Source organism: Paroedura picta, chromosome 11 (genome assembly GCF_049243985.1).
Source record: "Paroedura picta isolate Pp20150507F chromosome 11, Ppicta_v3.0, whole genome shotgun sequence".
NCBI lineage: Eukaryota > Metazoa > Chordata > Lepidosauria > Squamata > Gekkonidae > Paroedura > Paroedura picta.
The window spans coordinates 56,502,410-56,521,265 of record NC_135379.1 but is presented as its reverse complement, the minus strand read 5'-3'; positions in this window follow the sequence as shown (position 1 = coordinate 56,521,265).

The window sequence follows — 18,856 nt, the reverse complement described above, 5'->3', positions numbered from 1 at the left end:
AAAGCTAAACGAACCGTTCCATGGGTCCTTAGACGTTAGAAAATCCCTATTGATTTACCTGTTTTTACAAGGAAATAAAATGTGAAATAAATATTTCTACATCCCATGGCCTTTCCCAGCCACTTCAGTTTTTCTCCCACAGGTCTAACACTTCCGAAAAACCAATACAACGCCCACCCGGAACAATATATAAAGCTAAACGAACCGTTCACTGGGTACTTAGACGTTAGAAAATCCCTATTGATTTACCTGTTTTTACAAGGAAATAAAATGTGAAAAAAATATTTCTACATCCCATGGCCTTTCCCAACAATTTAAATTTTTCTCTTACAGGTCTAACGCTTCCAAAAAACCAATACAACGCCCACCCGGAACAATATATAAAGCTAAACGAACCGTTAACTGGGTACTTATCCGTACGAAAATCCCTATTGATTTACCTGTATTTACAAGGAAATAAAATGTGAAAAAAATATTTCTCCATCCCATGGCCTTTCCCAGCCACTTCAGTTTTTCTCCCACATGTCTAACACTTCCGAAAAACCAATACAACGCCCATCCGGAACAATATATAAAGCTAAACGAACCGTTCATTCGTACTTAGACGTACGAAAATCCCTATTGATTTACCTGTTTTTCCAAGGAAATAAAATGTGAAATAAATATTTCTACATCACATGGTCTTTCCCAGCCACTTCGGTTTTTCTCCCACAGGTCTAACGCTTCCAAAAAACCAATACAACGCCCACCCGGAACAATATATAAAGCTAAACGAACCGTTAACTGGGTACTTAGACTTAAGAAAATCCCTATTGATTTACCTGTTTTTACAAGGAAATAAAATGTGAAAAAAATATTTCTACATCCTATGGCCTTTCCCAACCTTTAAAATATTTCTCTTACAGGTCTAACACTTCCGAAAAACCAATACAACGCCCACCCGGAACAATATATAAAGCTAAACGAACCGTTAACTGGGTACTTAGACGTAAGAAAATCCCTATTGATTTACCTGTTTTTACAAGAAAATAAAATGTGAAAAAAATATTTCTACATCCCATGGCCTATCCCAGCCAGTTCCGTTTTTCTCCCACAGGTCTAAAACTTCCGAAAAACCAATACAACGCCCACCCGGAACAATATATAAAGCTAAAGGAACCGTTCACTGGGTACTTAGACGCAAGAAAATCACTATTGATTTACCTGTTTTTACAAGGAAATAAAATGTGAAAAAAATATTTCTACATCCCATGGCCTTTCCCAACAATTTGAATTTTTCTCTTACAGGTCTAACGCTTCCAAAAAACCAATACAACGCCCACCCGGAACAATATATAAAGCTAAACGAACCGTTAACTGGGTACTTAGACTTAAGAAAATCCCTATTGATTTACCTGTTTTTACAAGGATATAAAATGTGAAAAAAATATTTCTACATCCTATGGCCTTTCCCAACCTTTAAAATATTTCTCTTACAGGTCTAACACTTCCGAAAAACCAATACAACGCCCTCCCGGAACAATATATAAAGCGAAACAAACCGTTCACTGGGTACTTAGACGTAAGAAAATCCCTATTGATTTACCTGTTTTTCCAAGGAAATAAAATGTGAAATAAATATTTCTACATCACATGGTCTTTCCCAGCCACTTTTGTTTTTCTCCCACCGGTCTAACACTTCCGAAAAACCAATACAACGCCCACCCGGAACAATATATAACGCTAAACGAACCGTTCACTGGGTACTTATCCGTACAAAAATTCCTATTGATTTACCTCTTTTTACAAGGAAATAAAATTTGAAAAAAATATTTCTACATCCCATTGCCTTTCCCAGCCACTTCCGTTTTTCTCCCACTTGTCTAACTATTCCAAAAAACCAATACAACGCCCTCCCGGAACAATATATAAACCTAAACGAACCGTTCACTGGGTACTTAGACGTAAGAAAATCCCTATTGATTTACCTGTTTTTACAAGAAAATAAAATGTGAAAAAATATTTCTACATCCAATGTCCTTTCCCAACCATTTAAATTTTTCTCTTACAGGTCTAACACTTCCGAAAAACCAATAAAACGCCCACCCGGAACAATATATAAAGCTAAACGAACCGTTCACTGGGTCCTTAGACGTTAGAAAATCCCTATTGATTTACCTGTTTTTACAAGGAAATAAAATGTGAAATAAATATTTCTACATCCCATGGCCTTTCCCAGCCACTTCAGTTTTTCTCCCACAGGTCTAACACTTCCGAAAAACCAATACAACGCCCACCCGGAACAATATATAAAGCTAAACGAACCGTTCACTGGGTACTTAGACGTTAGAAAATCCCTATTGATTTACCTGTTTTTACAAGGAAATAAAATGTGAAAAAAATATTTCTACATCCCATGGCCTTTCCCAACAATTTAAATTTTTCTCTTACAGGTCTAACGCTTCCAAAAAACCAATACAACGCCCACCCGGAACAATATATAAAGCTAAACGAACCGTTAACTGGGTACTTATCCGTACGAAAATCCCTATTGATTTACCTGTATTTACAAGGAAATAAAATGTGAAAAAAATATTTCTCCATCCCATGGCCTTTCCCAGCCACTTCAGTTTTTCTCCCACATGTCTAACACTTCCGAAAAACCAATACAACGCCCATCCGGAACAATATATAAAGCTAAACGAACCGTTCATTCGTACTTAGACGTAAGAAAATCCCTATTGATTTACCTGTTTTTCCAAGGAAATAAAATGTGAAAAAAATATTTCTACATCACATGGTCTTTCCCAGCCACTTCGGTTTTTCTCCCACAGGTCTAACACTTCCGAAAAACCAATACAACGCCCTCCCGGAACAATATATAAAGCTAAACAAACCGTTCACTGGGTACTTAGACGTAAGAAAATTCCTATTGATTTACCTGTTTTTACAAGGAAACAAAATGTGAAAAAAATATTTCTACATCCCATGGCCTTTCCCAGCCAGTTCCGTTTTTCTCCCACAGGTCTAACACTACCGAAAAACCAATACAACGCCCACCCGGAACAATATATAAAGCTAAACGAACTGTTCACTGGGTACTTAGACGCAAGAAAATCACTATTGATTTACCTGTTTTTACAAGGAAATAAAATGTGAAAAAAATATTTCTACATCCCATGGCCTTTCCCAACAATTTGAATTTTTCTCTTACAGGTCTAACGCTTCCAAAAAACCAATATAACACCCACCCGGAACAATATATAAAGCTAAACGAACCGTTAACTGGGTACTTAGACTTAAGAAAATCCCTATTGATTTACCTGTTTTTACAAGGAAATAAAATGTGAAAAAAATATTTCTACATCCTATGGCCTTTCCCAACCTTTAAAATATTTCTCTTACAGGTCTAACACTTCCGAAAAACCAATACAACGCCCTCCCGGAACAATATATAAAGCGAAACAAACCGTTCACTGGGTACTTAGACGTAAGAAAATCCCTATTGATTTACCTGTTTTTACAAGGAAATAAAATGTGAAAAAAATATTTCTACATCCCATGGCCTTTCCCAGCCACTTCCTTTTTTCTCCCACAGGTCTAACACTTCTGAATAACCAATACAACACCCTCCCGGAACAATATATAAAGCCAAACGAACCGTTCACTGGGTACTTAGACGTAAGAAAATCCCTATTGATTTACCTGTTTTTCCAAGGAAATAAAATGTGAAATAAATATTTCTACATCACATGGTCTTTCCCAGCCACTTTTGTTTTTCTCCCACCGTTCTAACACTTCCAAAAAACCAATACAACGCCCACCCGGAACAATATATAACGCTAAATGAACCGTTCACTGGGTACTTATCCGTACAAAAATTCCTATTGATTTACCTCTTTTTACAAGGAAATAAAATGTGAAAAAAATATTTCTACATCCCATGGCCTTTCCCAGCCACTTCCGTTTTTCTCCCACTGGTCTAACTATTCCAAAAAAACAATACAACGCCCACCCGGAACAATATATAAACCTAAACGAACCGTTCACTGGGTACTTAGACGTAAGAAAATCCCTATTGATTTACCTGTTTTTACAAGAAAATAAAATGTGAAAAAAATATTTCTACATCCAATGTCCTTTCCCAACCATTTAAATTTTTCTCTTACAGGTCTAACACTTCCGAAAAACCAATAAAACGCCCAACCGGAACAATATATAAAGCTAAACGAACCGTTCACTGGGTACTTAGACGTTAGAAAATCCCTATTGATTTACCTGTTTTTACAAGGAAATAAAATGTGAAATAAATATTTCTACATCCCATGGACTTTCCCAGCCACTTCAGTTTTTCTCCCACAGGTCTAACACTTCCGAAAAACCAATACAACGCCCACCCGGTATAAAGCTAAACGAACCGTTCACTGGGTACTTAGACGTTAGAAAATCCCTATTGATTTACCTGTTTTTACAAGGAAATAAAATGTGAAAAAAATATTTCTACATCCCATGGCCTTTCCCAACAATTTAAATTTTTCTCTTACAGGTCTAACGCTTCCAAAAAACCAATACAACGCCCACCCGGAACAATATATAAAGCTAAACGAACCGTTAACTGGGTACTTATCCGTACGAAAATCCCTATTGATTTACCTGTATTTACAAGGAAATAAAATGTGAAAAAAATATTTCTCCATCCCATGGCCTTTCCCAGCCACTTCAGTTTTTCTCCCACATGTCTAACACTTCCGAAAAACCAATACAACGCCCATCCGGAACAATATATAAAGCTAAACGAACCGTTCATTCGTACTTAGACGTAAGAAAATCCCTATTGATTTACCTGTTTTTCCAAGGAAATAAAATGTGAAATAAATATTTCTACATCACATGGTCTTTCCCAGCCACTTTTGTTTTTCTCCCACCGGTCTAACACTTCCGAAAAACCAATACAACGCCCACCCGGAACAATATATAACGCTAAACGAACCGTTCACTGGGTACTTATCCGTACAAAAATTCCTATTGATTTACCTCTTTTTACAAGGAAATAAAATTTGAAAAAAATATTTCTACATCCCATGGCCTTTCCCAGCCACTTCCGTTTTTCTCCCACTTGTCTAACTATTCCAAAAAACTAATACAACGCCCTCCCGGAACAATATATAAACCTAAACGAACCGTTCACTGGGTACTTAGACGTAAGAAAATCCCTATTGATTTACCTGTTTTTACAAGAAAATAAAATGTGAAAAAAATATTTCTACATCCAATGTCCTTTCCCAACCATTTAAATTTTTCTCTTACAGGTCTAACACTTCCGAAAAACCAATAAAAGGCCCACCCGGAACAATATATAAAGCTAAACGAACCGTTCACTGGGTACTTAGACGCAAGAAAATCACTATTGATTTACCTGTTTTTACAAGGAAATAAAATGTGAAAAAAATATTTCTACATCCCATGGCCTTTCCCAACAATTTGAATTTTTCTCTTACAGGTCTAACGCTTCCAAAAAACCAATATAACGCCCACCCGGAACAATATATAAAGCTAAACGAACCGTTAACTGGGTACTTAGACTTAAGAAAATCCCTATTGATTTACCTGTTTTTACAAGGAAATAAAATGTGAAAAAAATATTTCTACAACCTATGGCCTTTCCCAACCTTTAAAATATTTCTCTTACAGGTCTAACACTTCCGAAAAACCAATACAACGCCCTCCCGGAACAATATATAAAGCGAAACAAACCGTTCACTGGGTACTTAGACGTAAGAAAATCCCTATTGATTTACCTGTTTTTACAAGGAAATAAAATGTGAAAAAAATATTTCTACATCCCATGGCCTTTCCCAGCCACTTCCTTTTTTCTCCCACAGGTCTAACACTTCTGAATAACCAATACAACACCCTCCCGGAACAATATATAAAGCCAAACGAACCGTTCACTGGGTACTTAGACGTAAGAAAATCCCTATTGATTTACCTGTTTTTCCAAGGAAATAAAATGTGAAATAAATATTTCTACATCACATGGTCTTTCCCAGCCACTTTTGTTTTTCTCCCACCGGTCTAACACTTCCAAAAAACCAATACAACGCCCACCCGGAACAATATATAACGCTAAATGAACCGTTCACTGGGTACTTATCCGTACAAAAATTCCTATTGATTTACCTCTTTTTACAAGGAAATAAAATGTGAAAAAAATATTTCTACATCCCATGGCCTTTCCCAGCCACTTCCGTTTTTCTCCCACTGGTCTAACTATTCCAAAAAAACAATACAACGCCCACCCGGAACAATATATAAACCTAAACGAACCGTTCACTGGGTACTTAGACGTAAGAAAATCCCTATTGATTTACCTGTTTTTACAAGAAAATAAAATGTGAAAAAAATATTTCTACATCCAATGTCCTTTCCCAACCATTTAAATTTTTCTCTTACATGTCTAACACTTCCGAAAAACCAATAAAACGCCCAACCGGAACAATATATAAAGCTAAACGAACCGTTCACTGGGTACTTAGACGTTAGAAAATCCCTATTGATTTACCTGTTTTTACAAGGAAATAAAATGTGAAATAAATATTTCTACATCCCATGGACTTTCCCAGCCACTTCAGTTTTTCTCCCACAGGTCTAACACTTCCGAAAAACCAATACAACGCCCACCCGGAACAATATATAAAGCTAAACGAACCGTTCACTGGGTACTTAGACGTTAGAAAATCCCTATTGATTTACCTGTTTTTACAAGGAAATAAAAGGTAAAAAACATATTTCTACATCCCATGGCCTTTCCCAACAATTTAAATTTTTCTCTTACAGGTCTAACGCTTCCAAAAAACCAATACAACGCCCACCCGGAACAATATATAAAGCTAAACGAACCGTTAACTGGGTACTTATCCGTACGAAAATCCCTATTGATTTACCTGTATTTACAAGGAAATAAAATGTGAAAAAAATATTTCTCCATCCCATGGCCTTTCCCAGCCACTTCAGTTTTTCTCCCACATGTCTAACACTTCCGAAAAACCAATACAACGCCCATCCGGAACAATATATAAAGCTAAACGAACCGTTCATTCGTACTTAGACGTAAGAAAATCCCTATTGATTTACCTGTTTTTCCAAGGAAATAAAATGTGAAATAAATATTTCTACATCACATGGTCTTTCCCAGCCACTTTTGTTTTTCTCCCACCGGTCTAACACTTCCGAAAAACCAATACAACGCCCACCCGGAACAATATATAACGCTAAACGAACCGTTCACTGGGTACTTATCCGTACAAAAATTCCTATTGATTTACCTCTTTTTACAAGGAAATAAAATTTGAAAAAAATATTTCTACATCCCATGGCCTTTCCCAGCCACTTCCGTTTTTCTCCCACTTGTCTAACTATTCCAAAAAACTAATACAACGCCCTCCCGGAACAATATATAAACCTAAACGAACCGTTCACTGGGTACTTAGACGTAAGAAAATCCCTATTGATTTACCTGTTTTTACAAGAAAATAAAATGTGAAAAAAATATTTCTACATCCAATGTCCTTTCCCAACCATTTAAATTTTTCTCTTACAGGTCTAACACTTCCGAAAAACCAATAAAACGCCCACCCGGAACAATATATAAAGCTAAACGAACCGTTCACTGGGTCCTTAGACGTTAGAAAATCCCTATTGATTTACCTGTTTTTACAAGGAAATAAAATGTGAAATAAATATTTCTACATCCCATGGCCTTTCCCAGCCACTTCAGTTTTTCTCCCACAGGTCTAACACTTCCGAAAAACCAATACAACGCCCACCCGGAACAATATATAAAGCTAAACGAACCGTTCACTGGGTACTTAGACGTTAGAAAATCCCTATTGATTTACCTGTTTTTACAAGGAAATAAAATGTGAAAAAAATATTTCTACATCCCATGGCCTTTCCCAACAATTTAAATTTTTCTCTTACAGGTCTAACGCTTCCAAAAAACCAATACAACGCCCACCCGGAACAATATATAAAGCTAAACGAACCGTTAACTGGGTACTTATCCGTACGAAAATCCCTATTGATTTACCTGTATTTACAAGGAAATAAAATGTGAAAAAAATATTTCTCCATCCCATGGCCTTTCCCAGCCACTTCAGTTTTTCTCCCACATGTCTAACACTTCCGAAAAACCAATACAACGCCCATCCGGAACAATATATAAAGCTAAATGAACCGTTCATTCGTACTTAGACGTAAGAAAATCCCTATTGATTTACCTGTTTTTCCAAGGAAATAAAATGTGAAATAAATATTTCTACATCACATGGTCTTTCCCAGCCACTTTTGTTTTTCTCCCACCGGTCTAACACTTCAGAAAAACCAATACAACGCCCACCCGGAACAATATATAACGCTAAACGAACCGTTCACTGGGTACTTATCCGTACAAAAATTCCTATTGATTTACCTCTTTTTACAAGGAAATAAAATTTGAAAAAAATATTTCTACATCCCATGGCCTTTCCCAGCCACTTCCGTTTTTCTCCCACTTGTCTAACTATTCCAAAAAACTAATACAACGCCCTCCCGGAACAATATATAAACCTAAACGAACCGTTCACTGGGTACTTAGACGTAAGAAAATCCCTATTGATTTACCTGTTTTTACAAGAAAATAAAATGTGAAAAAAATATTTCTACATCCAATGTCCTTTCCCAACCATTTAAATTTTTCTCTTACAGGTCTAACACTTCCGAAAAACCAATAAAACGCCCACCCGGAACAATATATAAAGCTAAACGAACCGTTCACTGGGTCCTTAGACGTTAGAAAATCCCTATTGATTTACCTGTTTTTACAAGGAAATAAAATGTGAAATAAATATTTCTACATCCCATGGCCTTTCCCAGCCACTTCAGTTTTTCTCCCACAGGTCTAACACTTCCGAAAAACCAATACAACGCCCACCCGGAACAATATATAAAGCTAAACGAACCGTTCACTGGGTACTTAGACGTTAGAAAATCCCTATTGATTTACCTGTTTTTACAAGGAAATAAAATGTGAAAAAAATATTTCTACATCCCATGGCCTTTCCCAACAATTTAAATTTTTCTCTTACAGGTCTAACGCTTCCAAAAAACCAATACAACGCCCACCCGGAACAATATATAAAGCTAAACGAACCGTTAACTGGGTACTTATCCGTACGAAAATCCCTATTGATTTACCTGTTTTTACAAGAAAATAAAATGTGAAAAAAATATTTCTACATCCCATGGCCTATCCCAGCCAGTTCCGTTTTTCTCCCACAGGTCTAACACTTCCGAAAAACCAATACAACGCCCACCCGGAACAATATATAAAGCTAAACGAACCGTTCATTCGTACTTAGACGTAAGAAAATCCCTATTGATTTACCTGTTTTTCCAAGGAAATAAAATGTGAAATAAATATTTCTACATCACATGGTCTTTCCCAGCCACTTCGGTTTTTCTCCCACAGGTCTAACACTTCCGAAAAACCCATACAACGCCCACCCGGAACAATATATAAAGCTAAACGAACCGTTCACTGGGTCCTTAGACGTTAGAAAATCCCTATTGATTTACCTGTTTTTACAAGGAAATAAAATGTGAAAAAAATATTTCTACATCCCATGGCCTTTCCCAACAATTTAAATTTTTCTCTTACAGGTCTAACGCTTCCAAAAAACCAATACAACGCCCACCCGGAACAATATATAAAGCTAAACGAACCGTTAACTGGGTACTTATCCGTACGAAAATCCCTATTGATTTACCTGTATTTACAAGGAAATAAAATGTGAAAAAAATATTTCTCCATCCCATGGCCTTTCCCAGCCACTTCAGTTTTTCTCCCACATGTCTAACACTTCCGAAAAACCAATACAACGCCCATCCGGAACAATATATAAAGCTAAATGAACCGTTCATTCGTACTTAGACGTAAGAAAATCCCTATTGATTTACCTGTTTTTCCAAGGAAATAAAATGTGAAATAAATATTTCTACATCACATGGTCTTTCCCAGCCACTTTTGTTTTTCTCCCACCGGTCTAACACTTCAGAAAAACCAATACAACGCCCACCCGGAACAATATATAACGCTAAACGAACCGTTCACTGGGTACTTATCCGTACAAAAATTCCTATTGATTTACCTCTTTTTACAAGGAAATAAAATTTGAAAAAAATATTTCTACATCCCATGGCCTTTCCCAGCCACTTCCGTTTTTCTCCCACTTGTCTAACTATTCCAAAAAACTAATACAACGCCCTCCCGGAACAATATATAAACCTAAACGAACCGTTCACTGGGTACTTAGACGTAAGAAAATCCCTATTGATTTACCTGTTTTTACAAGAAAATAAAATGTGAAAAAAATATTTCTACATCCAATGTCCTTTCCCAACCATTTAAATTTTTCTCTTACAGGTCTAACACTTCCGAAAAACCAATAAAACGCCCACCCGGAACAATATATAAAGCTAAACGAACCGTTCACTGGGTCCTTAGACGTTAGAAAATCCCTATTGATTTACCTGTTTTTACAAGGAAATAAAATGTGAAATAAATATTTCTACATCCCATGGCCTTTCCCAGCCACTTCAGTTTTTCTCCCACAGGTCTAACACTTCCGAAAAACCAATACAACGCCCACCCGGAACAATATATAAAGCTAAACGAACCGTTCACTGGGTACTTAGACGTTAGAAAATCCCTATTGATTTACCTGTTTTTACAAGGAAATAAAATGTGAAAAAAATATTTCTACATCCCATGGCCTTTCCCAACAATTTAAATTTTTCTCTTACAGGTCTAACGCTTCCAAAAAACCAATACAACGCCCACCCGGAACAATATATAAAGCTAAACGAACCGTTAACTGGGTACTTATCCGTACGAAAATCCCTATTGATTTACCTGTTTTTACAAGAAAATAAAATGTGAAAAAAATATTTCTACATCCCATGGCCTATCCCAGCCAGTTCCGTTTTTCTCCCACAGGTCTAACACTTCCGAAAAACCAATACAACGCCCACCCGGAACAATATATAAAGCTAAACGAACCGTTCATTCGTACTTAGACGTAAGAAAATCCCTATTGATTTACCTGTTTTTCCAAGGAAATAAAATGTGAAATAAATATTTCTACATCACATGGTCTTTCCCAGCCACTTCGGTTTTTCTCCCACAGGTCTAACACTTCCGAAAAACCCATACAACGCCCACCCGGAACAATATATAAAGCTAAACGAACCGTTCACTGGGTCCTTAGACGTTAGAAAATCCCTATTGATTTACCTGTTTTTACAAGGAAATAAAATGTGAAAAAAATATTTCTACATCCCATGGCCTTTCCCAACAATTTAAATTTTTCTCTTACAGGTCTAACGCTTCCAAAAAACCAATACAACGCCCACCCGGAACAATATATAAAGCTAAACGAACCGTTAACTGGGTACTTAGACGTAAGAAAATCCCTATTGATTTACCTGTTTTTACAAGAAAATAAAATGTGAAAAAAATATTTCTACATCCCATGGCCTATCCCAGCCAGTTCCGTTTTTCTCCCACAGGTCTAACACTTCCGAAAAACCAATACAACGCCCACCCGGAACAATATATAAAGCTAAAGGAACCGTTCACTGGGTACTTAGACGCAAGAAAATCACTATTGATTTACCTGTTTTTACAAGGAAATAAAATGTGAAAAAAATGTTTCTACATCCCATGGCCTTTCCCAACAATTTGAATTTTTCTCTTACAGGTCTAACGCTTCCAAAAAACCAATACAACGCCCACCCGGAACAATATATAAAGCTAAACGAACCGTTAACTGGGTACTTAGACTTAAGAAAATCCCTATTGATTTACCTGTTTTTACAAGGAAATAAAATGTGAAAAAAATATTTCTACATCCTATGGCCTTTCCCAACCTTTAAAATATTTCTCTTACAGGTCTAACACTTCCGAAAAACCAATACAACGCCCACCCGGAACAATATATAAAGCTAAACGAACCGTTAACTGGGTACTTAGACGTAAGAAAATCCCTATTGATTTACCTGTTTTTACAAGAAAATAAAATGTGAAAAAAATATTTCTACATCCCATGGCCTATCCCAGCCAGTTCCGTTTTTCTCCCACAGGTCTAACACTTCCGAAAAACCAATACAACGCCCACCCGGAACAATATATAAAGCTAAAGGAACCGTTCACTGGGTACTTAGACGCAAGAAAATCACTATTGATTTACCTGTTTTTACAAGGAAATAAAATGTGAAAAAAATATTTCTACATCCCATGGCCTTTCCCAACAATTTGAATTTTTCTCTTACAGGTCTAACGCTTCCAAAAAACCAATACAACGCCCACCCGGAACAATATATAAAGCTAAACGAACCGTTAACTGGGTACTTAGACTTAAGAAAATCCCTATTGATTTACCTGTTTTTACAAGGAAATAAAATGTGAAAAAAATATTTCTACATCCTATGGCCTTTCCCAACCTTTAAAATATTTCTCTTACAGGTCTAACACTTCCGAAAAACCAATACAACGCCCTCCCGGAACAATATATAAAGCGAAACAAACCGTTCACTGGGTACTTAGACGTAAGAAAATCCCTATTGATTTACCTGTTTTTCCAAGGAAATAAAATGTGAAATAAATATTTCTACATCACATGGTCTTTCCCAGCCACTTTTGTTTTTCTCCCACCGGTCTAACACTTCCGAAAAACCAATACAACGCCCACCCGGAACAATATATAACGCTAAACGAACCGTTCACTGGGTACTTATCCGTACAAAAATTCCTATTGATTTACCTCTTTTTACAAGGAAATAAAATTTGAAAAAAATATTTCTACATCCCATGGCCTTTCCCAGCCACTTCCGTTTTTCTCCCACTTGCCTAACTATTCCAAAAAACCAATACAACGCCCTCCCGGAACAATATATAAACCTAAACGAACCGTTCACTGGGTACTTAGACGTAAGAAAATCCCTATTGATTTACCTGTTTTTACAAGAAAATAAAATGTGAAAAAAATATTTCTACATCCAATGTCCTTTCCCAACCATTTAAATTTTTCTCTTACAGGTCTAACACTTCCGAAAAACCAATAAAACGCCCACCCGGAACAATATATAAAGCTAAACGAACCGTTCACTGGGTCCTTAGACGTTAGAAAATCCCTATTGATTTACCTGTTTTTACAAGGAAATAAAATGTGAAATAAATATTTCTACATCCCATGGCCTTTCCCAGCCACTTCAGTTTTTCTCCCACAGGTCTAACACTTCCGAAAAACCAATACAACGCCCACCCGGAACAATATATAAAGCTAAACGAACCGTTCACTGGGTACTTAGACATTAGAAAATCCCTATTGATTTACCTGTTTTTACAAGGAAATAAAATGTGAAAAAAATATTTCTACATCCCATGGCCTTTCCCAACAATTTAAATTTTTCTCTTACAGGTCTAACGCTTCCAAAAAACCAATACAACGCCCACCCGGAACAATATATAAAGCTAAACGAACCGTTAACTGGGTACTTATCCGTACGAAAATCCCTATTGATTTACCTGTATTTACAAGAAATAAAATGTGAAAAAAATATTTCTCCATCCCATGGCCTTTCCCAGCCACTTCAGTTTTTCTCCCACATGTCTAACACTTCCGAAAAACCAATACAACGCCCATCCGGAACAATATATAAAGCTAAACGAACCGTTCATTCGTACTTAGACGTAAGAAAATCCCTATTGATTTACCTGTTTTTCCAAGGAAATAAAATGTGAAATAAATATTTCTACATCACATGGTCTTTCCCAGCCACTTCGGTTTTTCTCCCACAGGTCTAACACTTCCGAAAAACCCATACAACGCCCACCCGGAACAATATATAAAGCTAAACGAACCGTTCACTGGGTACTTAGACGTTAGAAAATCCCTATTGATTTACCTGTTTTTACAAGGAAATAAAATGTGAAAAAAATATTTCTACATCCCATGGCCTTTCCCAACAATTTAAATTTTTCTCTTACAGGTGTAACGCTTCCAAAAAACCAATACAACGCCCACCCGGAACAATATATAAAGCTAAACGAACCGTTAACTGGGTACTTAGATGTAAGAAAATCCCTATTGATTTACCTGTTTTTACAAGAAAATAAAATGTGAAAAAAATATTTCTACATCCCATGGCCTATCCCAGCCTGTTCCGTTTTTCTCCCACAGGTCTAACACTTCCGAAAAACCAATACAACGCCCACCCGGAACAATATATAAAGCTAAAGGAACCGTTCACTGGGTACTTAGACGCAAGAAAATCACTATTGATGTACCTGTTTTTACAAGGAAATAAAATGTGAAAAAAATATTTCTACATCCCATGGCCTTTCCCAACAATTTGAATTTTTCTCTTACAGGTCTAACGCTTCCAAAAAACCAATACAACGCCCACCCGGAACAATATATAAAGCTAAACGAACCGTTAACTGGGTACTTAGACTTAAGAAAATCCCTATTGATTTACCTGTTTTTACAAGGAAATAAAATGTGAAAAAAATATTTCTACATCCTATGGCCTTTCCCAACCTTTAAAATATTTCTCTTACAGGTCTAACACTTCCGAAAAACCAATACAACGCCCTCCCGGAACAATATATAAAGCGAAACAAACCGTTCACTGGGTACTTAGACGTAAGAAAATCCCTATTGATTTACCTGTTTTTACAAGGAAATAAAATGTGAAATAAATATTTCTACATCCCATGGCCTTTCCCAGCCACTTCAGTTTTTCTCCCACAGGTCTAACACTTCCGAAAAACCAATACAACGCCAACCCGGAACAAAATATAAAGCTAAACGAACCGTTCATTCGTACTTAGACGTAAGAAAATCCCTATTGATTTACCTGTTTTTCCAAGGAAATAAAATGTGAAATAAATATTTCTACATCCCATGGTCTTTCCCAGCCACTTCAGTTTTTCTCCCACAGGTCTAACACTTCCGAAAAACCAATACAACGCCCACCCGGAACAATATATAACGCTAAACGAACCGTTCACTGGGTACTTATCCGTACAAAAATTCCTATTGATTTACCTCTTTTTACAAGGAAATAAAATTTGAAAAAAATATTTCTACATCCCATGGCCTTTCCCAGCCACTTCCGTTTTTCTCCCACTTGTCTAACTATTCCAAAAAACTAATACAACGCCCTCCCGGAACAATATATAAACCTAAACGAACCGTTCACTGGGTACTTAGACGTAAGAAAATCCCTATTGATTTACCTGTTTTTACAAGAAAATAAAATGTGAAAAAAATATTTCTACATCCAATGTCCTTTCCCAACCATTTAAATTTTTCTCTTACAGGTCTAACACTTCCGAAAAACCAATAAAACGCCCACCTGGAACAATATATAAAGCTAAACGAACCGTTCACTGGGTCCTTAGACGTTAGAAAATCCCTATTGATTTACCTGTTTTTACAAGGAAATAAAATGTGAAATAAATATTTCTACATCCCATGGCCTTTCCCAGCCACTTCAGTTTTTCTCCCACAGGTCTAACACTTCCGAAAAACCAATACAACGCCCACCCGGAACAATATATAAAGCTAAACGAACCGTTCACTGGGTACTTAGACGTTAGAAAATCCCTATTGATTTACCTGTTTTTACAAGGAAATAAAATGTGAAAAAAATATTTCTACATCCCATGGCCTTTCCCAACAATTTAAATTTTTCTCTTACAGGTCTAACGCTTCCAAAAAACCAATACAACGCCCACCCGGAACAATATATAAAGCTAAACGAACCGTTAACTGGGTACTTATCCGTACGAAAATCCCTATTGATTTACCTGTATTTACAAGGAAATAAAATGTGAAAAAAATATTTCTCCATCCCATGGCCTTTCCCAGCCACTTCAGTTTTTCTCCCACATGTCTAACACTTCCGAAAAACCAATACAACGCCCATCCGGAACAATATATAAAGCTAAACGAACCGTTCATTCGTACTTAGACGTAAGAAAATCCCTATTGATTTACCTGTTTTTCCAAGGAAATAAAATGTGAAATAAATATTTCTACATCACATGGTCTTTCCCAGCCACTTCGGTTTTTCTCCCACAGGTCTAACACTTCCGAAAAACCCATACAACGCCCACCCGGAACAATATATAAAGCTAAACGAACCGTTCACTGGGTACTTAGACGTTAGAAAATCCCTATTGATTTACCTGTTTTTACAAGGAAATAAAATGTGAAAAAAATATTTCTACATCCCATGGCCTTTCCCAACAATTTAAATTTTTCTCTTACAGGTGTAACGCTTCCAAAAAACCAATACAACGCCCACCCGGAACAATATATAAAGCTAAACGAACCGTTAACTGGGTACTTAGACGTAAGAAAATCCCTATTGATTTACCTGTTTTTACAAGAAAATAAAATGTAAAAAAAATATTTCTACAACCCATGGCCTATCCCAGCCAGTTCCGTTTTTCTCCCACAGGTCTAACACTTCCGAAAAACCAATACAACGCCCACCCGGAACAATATATAAAGCTAAAGGAACCGTTCACTGGGTACTTAGACGCAAGAAAATCACTATTGATTTACCTGTATTTACAAGGAAATAAAATGTGAAAAAAATATTTCTACATCCCATGGCCTTTCCCAACAATTTGAATTTTTCTCTTACAGGTCTAACGCTTCCAAAAAACCAATACAACGCCCACCCGGAACAATATATAAAGCTAAACGAACCGTTAACTGGGTACTTAGACTTAAGAAAATCCCTATTGATTTACCTGTTTTTACAAGGAAATAAAATGTGAAAAAAATATTTCTACATCCTATGGCCTTTCCCAACCTTTAAAATATTTCTCTTACAGGTCTAACACTTCCGAAAAACCAATACAACGCCCTCCCGGAACAATATATAAAGCGAAACAAACCGTTCACTGGGTACTTAGACGTAAGAAAATCCCTATTGATTTACCTGTTTTTACAAGGAAATAAAATGTGAAATAAATATTTCTACATCCCATGGCCTTTCCCAGCCACTTCAGTTTTTCTCCCACAGGTCTAACACTTCCGAAAAACCAATACAACGCCAACCCGGAACAATATATAAAGCTAAACGAACCGTTCATTCGTACTTAGACGTAAGAAAATCCCTATTGATTTACCTGTTTTTCCAAGGAAATAAAATGTGAAATAAATATTTCTACATCCCATGGTCTTTCCCAGCCACTTCAGTTTTTCTCCCACAGGTCTAACACTTCCGAAAAACCAATACAACGCCCACCCGGAACAATATATAACGCTAAACGAACCGTTCACTGGGTACTTATCCGTACAAAAATTCCTATTGATTTACCTCTTTTTACAAGGAAATAAAATGTGAAAAAAATATTTCTACATCCCATGGCCTTTCCCAGCCACTTCCGTTTTTCTCCCACTGGTCTAACTATTCCAAAAAACCAATACAACGCCCTCCCGGAACAATATATAAACCTAAACGAACCGTTCACTGGGTACTTAGACGTAAGAAAATCCCTATTGATTTACCTGTTTTTACAAGAAAATAAAATGTGAAAAAAATATTTCTACATCCAATGGCCTTTCCCAACCATTTAAATTTTTCTCTTACAGGTCTAACACTTCCGAAAAACCAATAAAACGCCCACCCGGAACAATATATAAAGCTAAATGAATCGTTCACTGGGTACTTAGACGTTAGAAAATCCCTATTGATTTACCTGTTTTTACAAGGAAATAAAATGTGAAATAAATATTTCTACATCCCATGGCCTTTCCCAGCCACTTCAGTTTTTCTCCCACAGGTCTAACACTTCCGAAAAACCAATACAACGCCCTCCCGGAACAATATATAAAGCTAAACGAACCGTTCACTGGGTACTTAGACGTTAGAAAATCCCTATTGATTTACCTGTTTTTACAAGGAAATAAAATGTGAAAAAAATATTTCTACATCCCATGGCCTTTCCCAGCCAGTTCCGTTTTTCTTCCACAGGTCTAACACTTCCGAAAAACCAATACAACGCCCACCCGGAACAATATATAAAGCTAAAGGAACCGTTCACTGGGTACTTAGACGCAAGAAAATCACTATTGATTTACCTGTTTTTACAAGGAAATAAAATGTGAAAAAAATATTTCTACATCCCATGGCCTTTCCCAACAATTTGAATTTTTCTCTTACAGGTCTAACGCTTCCAAAAAACCAATACAACGCCCACCCGGAACAATATATAAAGCTAAACGAACCGTTAACTGGGTACTTAGACTTAAGAAAATCCCTATTGATTTACCTGTTTTTACAAGGAAATAAAATGTGAAAAAATTATTTCTACATCCTATGGCCTTTCCCAACCTTTAAAATATTTCTCTTACAGGTCTAACACTTCCGAAAAACCAATACAACGCCCTCCCGGAACAATATATAAAGCGAAACAAACCGTTCACTGGGTACTTAGACGTAAGAAAATCCCTATTGATTTACCTGTTTTTACAAGGAAATAAAATGTGAAATAAATATTTCTACATCCCATGGCCTTTCCCAGCCACTTCAGTTTTTCTCCCACAGGTCTAACACTTCCGAAAAACCAATACAACGCCCACCCGGAACAATATATAAAGCTAAACGAACCGTTCATTGGTACTTAGACGTAAGAAAATCCCTATTGATTTACCTGTTTTTCCAAGGAAATAAAATGTGAAATAAATATTTCTACATCCCATGGTCTTTCCCAGCCACTTTTGTTTTTCTCCCACAGGTCTAACACTTCCGAAAA